This window comes from Aegilops tauschii, chromosome 2 (genome assembly GCF_002575655.3).
Source record: "Aegilops tauschii subsp. strangulata cultivar AL8/78 chromosome 2, Aet v6.0, whole genome shotgun sequence".
NCBI classification, from domain to species: domain Eukaryota; kingdom Viridiplantae; phylum Streptophyta; class Magnoliopsida; order Poales; family Poaceae; genus Aegilops; species Aegilops tauschii.
Window position 1 is genome coordinate 616,309,969 of NC_053036.3, and position 7,045 is coordinate 616,317,013.

The following is a 7,045-nucleotide window of genomic DNA, read 5'->3' on the forward strand; positions in this document are numbered from 1 at the left end:
AACGTTTCAACCATGGTATTATAGGAGCATACCACATCACCTTGGCAAGAATCTTCTTCCTGGGGCGCTCGCCCTCGACATCACCAGGGTCACCGCGCCTGATCTTATAGCGCAATGCACTGCATACCGGGCAAGCTTTCAAATCCTCATACTCACCGCGGTAGAGGATGCAGTCATTAGGGCATGCATATATCTTCTGCACCTCTAACCCTAGAGGGCAGACAGCCTTCTTTGCTTCGTACGTACTCTCGGGCAATTCGTTGTCCTTTGGAAGCATATTCTTTATCATTACCAGCAACTTTCCAAATCCCTTGTCAGATACACCATTCTCTGCCTTCCATTGCAGCAATTCCAGTGTGGTGCCCAACTTTTTCTTGTCAGCTTCGCAATTCGGGTACAACAATTTCTTGTGATCCTCTAACATGCGCTGCAACTTCTTCTTCTCCAAATCACTTGCGCAGTTTCTCTTTGCATCGGCAATGGACCGACCTAGATCATCAGCGGGCTCATCTGACGCCTCTTCTTCAGCTTCTTCCCGCATTGCCGGCTCAGCTTCTTTCCTCATTGTTGTATCATAGTATTCAGGGAACCCATGGCCAGGATAGCTGTCGTCGTCCTCTTCTTCTTCATTGTCTTCCATCATAACCCCTCTTTCTCCGTGCTTGGTCCAAACATTATAGTGGGGCATGAAACCGGACTTAAACAGGTGGACGTGAATGGTTCTTGACGTAGAGTAATTGTGATCATTTTTACAGACTAAACATGGACAAGGCATAAAACCATCCGCCCGCTTGTTTGCCTCAGCCGCAAGCAGAAAAGTTTGCACGCCATTAATGAACTCGGGAGAGCATCGGTCATCGTACATCCATTGTCGGCTCATCTTCATTACACAACACCGAAAAGACCAAATTAATACAAGTTCATACAAGACTTAAATGCAACAAACAAATAACTCTCTAACTAAAGAATTTAAATGCAACAACAAATGCGATCAAGATCGCAACTAAGGTAACAATTGATCCAACAGCATAATGATACCAAGCCTTACTATCAATGGCATATTTTCTAATCTTTCTAATCTTCAAGCGCATTTTCTCCATCTTGGTATTGTGATCATCGAAGACATCGGCAACATGCAACTCCAATTCCATCTTCTCCCCCTCAATTCTTTTCAATTTTTCTTTCAAATACTCGTTTTCTCTTTCAACTAAATTTAACCTCTCGACAATAGGGTCGGCTGGAATTTCCGGTTCACAAACCTCCTAGACAAAAATATCTATGTCAACTTGATGGGCATAATTTGTCATAAACACGAAATGCAACAACTAGTTTTAAAAGAGAATATACCACATCCGAATCATAACAAGGACGAGGGCCGACGGGGACGGATATCAAAACCATGGCACTATGTATAACAAACAACGTACGGGTAAGATAATTATACGAGTAACTATATATCCAAATCACACAAACATCAATTTGGTAATGTAAAACATTCATGAACAAGAGGCTCACCACAAGGTGGTGCTGGTGACGGAACAGTGCGGGCGATCGACTGTGGTTACGACGGAGATTTAGAAGGCACTAAGTAAACCACACCTACATATGCAAACTAAGTGTTATTTTTGACCTCAAATTGCATATAAATCAAATACTAGCACATATATTTCCTCCCAAATTACTAAACTCATAAATTAATCACTATACAAAGCATTGCAAGAGCTAATCTAGCAATGAGAGATGAAAGGACAAAGTTGCTAACCTTTGTGATCATTTGAATGGATGGGGGCCTTCAAATCTTGACAAATTTTGGGCAAAATGTGTGATGAGCTCGAGAGGAAGAGGGAAAGAACAGAGAGGAGAGGGGAAAGGGGAAGAACAGAGCGAGCTCGGGTGGACGAAGGGTTTATGTAGGACGACCTTTAGCACCGGTTCGTGCCACGAACCAGTACTAAAGGTGCTGGAGGGGCCCCGGACTGACAACATCCTGCCACCACTCACCTTAGTACCGGTCCGTGGCACGAACCGGTGCTAAAGGTTGGCCACGAACCGGTACTAATGAAAGCGGCCGGCTAGCCGTTGGAACCGGCACTAATGCACACATTAGTGCCGGCTCAAAAGCAAACCGGCACTAATGTGCTTGACATTTGACCCTTTTTCTACTAGTGAGTCATGCCTAGCCGACAAGTGCTACGATGTAGCATGCCTGATCTGCAGGTGCCGCACGACAGATCTTCCAAAATCTTCGCGTCTAGATGAACGAGCGCGGGGCGATGGCGCCGTGGGTGCCATGGTGGCGTCGTCGGTTGGACGGACTGATAAGGATGATGCGGACCTCTCTCCTTAAGATGGCTCAGTGGTCCGATAAAGATGGCGTCTTCTAGAACGTATGCATGTGGTGTACGCTTTAGCTCTGTTGTACCGACTGTTGGTTCCGATACGTTACGTGGATGGATTGGCGACGACACTGGATTTAGATATGGGGAGTGAGAGCACTCCATATTATCGAGTTTTGTAGGTATGAGTGGTGGCTTCGAGTGGCTTGATGTATATTCTTGTTAGACCATGGTTGAATAATAAATAAAGATGGTTGTATAAATCGATTGATCCAGAGGTTAGGGGTCTTAACCTCCTTTTCCAAATATATATTGGGCTGTTTGGTTACCGTGTATACTATTGGGCCTGCATCGTACGATTGTTAAAGTACCTCTGTGCGTGGCTCAGTGGAAACAGCCGAATCGGCAGTTTCTATCGAGCCAGGCTCGAGTGATGCGAGGAAGCGCACATGGGTGGCTCCGTGAAAACGTGTTAGCTGTTAATCACCTTATCCCCTCATCCTCTTCCTCCTTCGGCGGCCCGACTTGCCGGTGCGAGCCACGAGCAGGTGGCCTCCGCCGTCCAGTCCCGGACTCGCCGACGCACGACGTGCAGCCGCTTCGCAGAGACGCGCGGCTTGGTCGGGCGAGCCTGGCAACTGCTGCAGCTCCGGCGACCGAGCAGACGAGCCCTGCTGCTGCAGCTCCGGCGAGCGCGTGGGCGAGCCCGACAGCTGCAGCTCCAGGGTTCACTCCCATGCCTATTAAGTGTAGTTGTTACCTACTCTAATCACCATGCATGTATGCAATCAAACATCTTCAGGGTGACAAAGACATCACAGGCAAGCAACCAAACTACTTGCCAAAATCTTTTTTCCCTTTTTCTCTCAACCAGGCCCTCCTCAGCCTGGATCGTTTTCATCCTCCGATCCTGCAATATTCACTAGAGGCAACCAAACACGCCCATAGTTCAAAAGTATATGTACTTGTGAATTTATTTATTTTATTTTAAAACAGTTTCTTTTCTTTGAGGGATTTTAAAACAGTTTATTGGTTTTGAAAACACCGTGGCACACCCACCGCGTGGTGGTGGATAAATTGCTCCTATCATCAGAGATCCAGAATTAATTGCATGTCCCCCATAATTAAGTTGCGTCATGTCGATCGACTGCAAATAGGAACGTGCATCCTGTCCATTTTGGTTCACCGGCCGGCTTGGGAGTAGACGAGCAAATATAAGAGACGCCGTGCACGTACCCGTTCTCTCTCCTCACTCCTCAGCTCCTATCATCCACTGGAACAAGCTATGTCGCCGGTGAAAATTATCGACTCCAACTATGTCAGTGTGCCAGAGAGCGAAGCGCCACCGCCGGAGCCGATCAAGCTCACAGCGTTGGAGGCGCGGTGGGTCGCCTTCCCGGTGCTGCAGCACGTGCTGCTCTACGTGGGCGCCGACATGCCGCCCTTTGACGCCGTTCTCCAGTCCCTCCGGTCCTCCCTCTCCGTGACTCTAGGCAGCTTTGCGCCGCTCGCCGGCAAGCTCGTCCACCTCGAGGAAACGGGGGACGTCGCCATCAGCTGCTCGGCCACCGACGGCGTCAGGTTCGTCGTCGCGGAGTCCGACGCCGACATCCGCCGCCTCGCCGGCGACGAGGAGCACGACCTGCATTTGCTTGAGCGGCTCGTGCCGTAGGTGGACATGGGCGAGCTGCCGACCCCGGTGCTGGCCGTGCAGGCCACGCGCTTCGAGGGCGGCGTGGCTGTCGGGCTGACGGTGCACCACGCCATCGTCGACGGGCGGTCGTTGTGGACGTTCGTTGAGGCCTGGGCGACGGTGTGTCGGGGTGAGATGCCGGCGGCCACACCGTGCTTCGATCGATCGCACGTCAAGCTACCAGGTGGCGAAGGGCTGGCCAGGAGCGTCTTGAGAAAGTTCTTGCCGAATCTACCATTGGTATGTCCAGCCCCTAATTCTAGTACTTCCTCTTCATTTTTATAATACCTTGAAGATATTTCAGACAATGTACAAAACAATCCATTTTGAGTTGTCTGAAATGACTTACAAAAGTGAACGGAGGGAGTATTATGATTTCACCCGGTTCGACAATTACTGGTGACAAGTGGATCGAACGCGTTTCAGGCGGCGCGTGGCTGGAAGAGGAGCGCACACGATTCACCCGTCGTACGTTCACCTTGGATGCGCAGGACATCCAACGCCTCAAGCAGCACATCGTCCGTCTTGGCGAGGCCAGCGGCGCATCGCGCCCGCCTCGCCCCCCGTCCACCTTCGCCGCTGTCGCCGCGCTGGCATGGACGTGCTTCTTCCGGTGCAAGTCGTTCGCCTCGGACGACGACGACGACATGCTGCTCTTCTTCTTCACCGACGTCCGCGACCGCCTCGACCCTCCCATCGAGGCGGGGTACATGGGCGTGTGCCTCTGGCCGTGTTTCGCGAGCCTCCCCGCACGAGAGCTTCGCGGCGAGTTCGCCCTCGCCCTCGCGGTTGCAGCATCGGCAGTCCGGGAGGAGGTCCGCAAGATGAGAGAGGTCCCAGTGGCAACGTGGGGTTTTCTGACTTCCTGGTGGGCGGGCCGCCCTATGGACCGTCTGATGAATGTGTCGGGCTCGCCGCGCTTCAGGGCATACGAGGGCGCCGACTTCGGATGGGGGAAGCCGAAGCGGACGGAGCCCATCAGGATGAACCATGACGGTCAGATCGCGCTGATGGGTGCCGGAGACGGCCACGGGGTGCAGGTGTCCGTGTCACTGCTGCAACCGGCGCAAATGGACTTGTTCAAGTCTCACTTCCTCGACCTACTTGGTTTAACCAAAAACAATTGATTCTTTTTCTATGTGGTTTTTTTTAGATGTTCCTATGTGGATTTGATTATCCTAAGTCGACCGAGATTTATCGTTAATATCATTAGTATCAGCTTATGTTTTTTCTTTCGGTTGATTTTATTTTAAAATTTTCTATAGACCAAAAGTCCGTTCTCGGCAGTTTCCGCACCACGCTATGTGGTCCATCGGATGAGGCGCACGGAGCGTTACTCCGTCAGCAGATGCAAATCGCCCACTCCCAGTGGCTACTGCACCCTTGTCGTCTTGCTTCCAAACCATGTCCAACGGGACGCTTAGGATGAACGCCAGGATCTAATTCTCGGCCAATTAGCGGTTACTTTAGGAAATCCTAGTGTTTTGCTAGGCGTCGACACAACATGATGCATCGAGCGCTTAGCCTCTTTTCTACCAGCTCGAAGCGCCCGGGCTAGTTATTTATTGAACGCAATTAGTGCCCGCCGTTGGAAGGCAAGACACTTAAGTATTTTTCTAATTTTATTAAGATCTTTATTTTCTTTCCGTAAGCGCCTATATTAGCGGCTGGCATTGTAGATGCCCTTATCTACTGCGGCACAAACTACGGCCGATCTTCACCCTTCTATAGCTTTTCGGATTGACTATATCAATGCTAAGAACAAAAGTCAGTCTCCTATTTCCCATTAGGACGATGGAATCCTGACACCTCATGATTCGGCAATCCTTTTTCTGGCCATAGCTTTTCGGACATTGGGGAGACCATTGGTCTTTCGCTTCGTAAACCCAGCAAAGATTCCTTTCCTTTTTGTCTTGCTCCTTTGAGACCTTCTTCATGAAGTTGGTAGTCTTTGAGACATTGTTCTTTCACTTGAAATTGTGTTCATTTTTTTACACAAATTTTGTAATGGAACGTCCATTTGCTCCCTTAGCACGTGTGTCATTTTCCTTCACCTTCTATTCAACATCCAAATATTCAATGAGAATTCAACAAAGATCTCTTGTCTTTGCTATTTCAGAGAAGTGGCTCCTCCCCCAAGAAAGGAGCTTAGCAACAATGCTCCCGGAAATAAACTTGTCGGACAACACACACGTAAGGAGCTTAAGTTATTTTGCCATCCACTAAAGCTCATGAGCTTGTTCAACAACGAAACGTTCTCAATCATTCTAGTTATTTTGCCATCGATTAAGCTTAATCCAGCTTAGCATCATCACAAGATTATTAACATGGCAAATCGCGTACGACGGACTAAGAAAGTCTAGCACATGCATATGGACCAAAGACACATGTCAAGAGAGAGAAGGGAATCATTCATAGAGTTCAACAGAAACTCATGTGCAACATCATCATCAGCGGGAACATCATCATCCCGCAAAAAAAAAACATCATCATCAGCCATGGTGGTTGTCCGCCGTAGAGAAAGGAGGCGCACTTAGACGCTCCCCAAATGAAAGTGAAGTTGAGTGAGTGAGTACGCGCGTTGTTGCTCTGTTTTCTCGTACAAGGAGTTGGAGAACCGGCGATGCTACATCCACGGGCGTTTACTTAACCTTTACGGACTGAGATTGAGTTGTCAGTTCTTGATTGGATTGAGGGGTAGGCCGGGGCCCCACCCCCATGAAAATGGGGGGGGGGGGGTGTAAAGTATAGTTGGAAAGTCCCGTAGCAGCTCCGTGTGTTTAGCATTTTCGGTTGGAGAACAACCCACGTTATGTAATGATGATTTTTTTTGAGATCATGTATTGATGATTCTTCCATTCAACCAGCAGTATATGACTAAAATACACACATGCCATACAATTTGAAAGATTTCAGAATTTAAACTCGGCAGAGATACAAGATTTAGTGGGCGAGGCCCATAAAATCTAACAAAATTACCCACTGGAAATTTGATTCTTCAAGATAGAGCGAGGCG

General features: G+C 49.0%; 1 pseudogene; it reads left to right on the forward strand.

The window, feature by feature from the left end:
• Positions 1-3,519: 3,519 nt before the first annotated feature.
• LOC109775832 (anthocyanin 5-aromatic acyltransferase-like) lies at positions 3,520-5,261 on the forward strand (annotated as a pseudogene).
• The last annotated feature ends 1,784 nt before the right edge of the window (positions 5,262-7,045 follow it).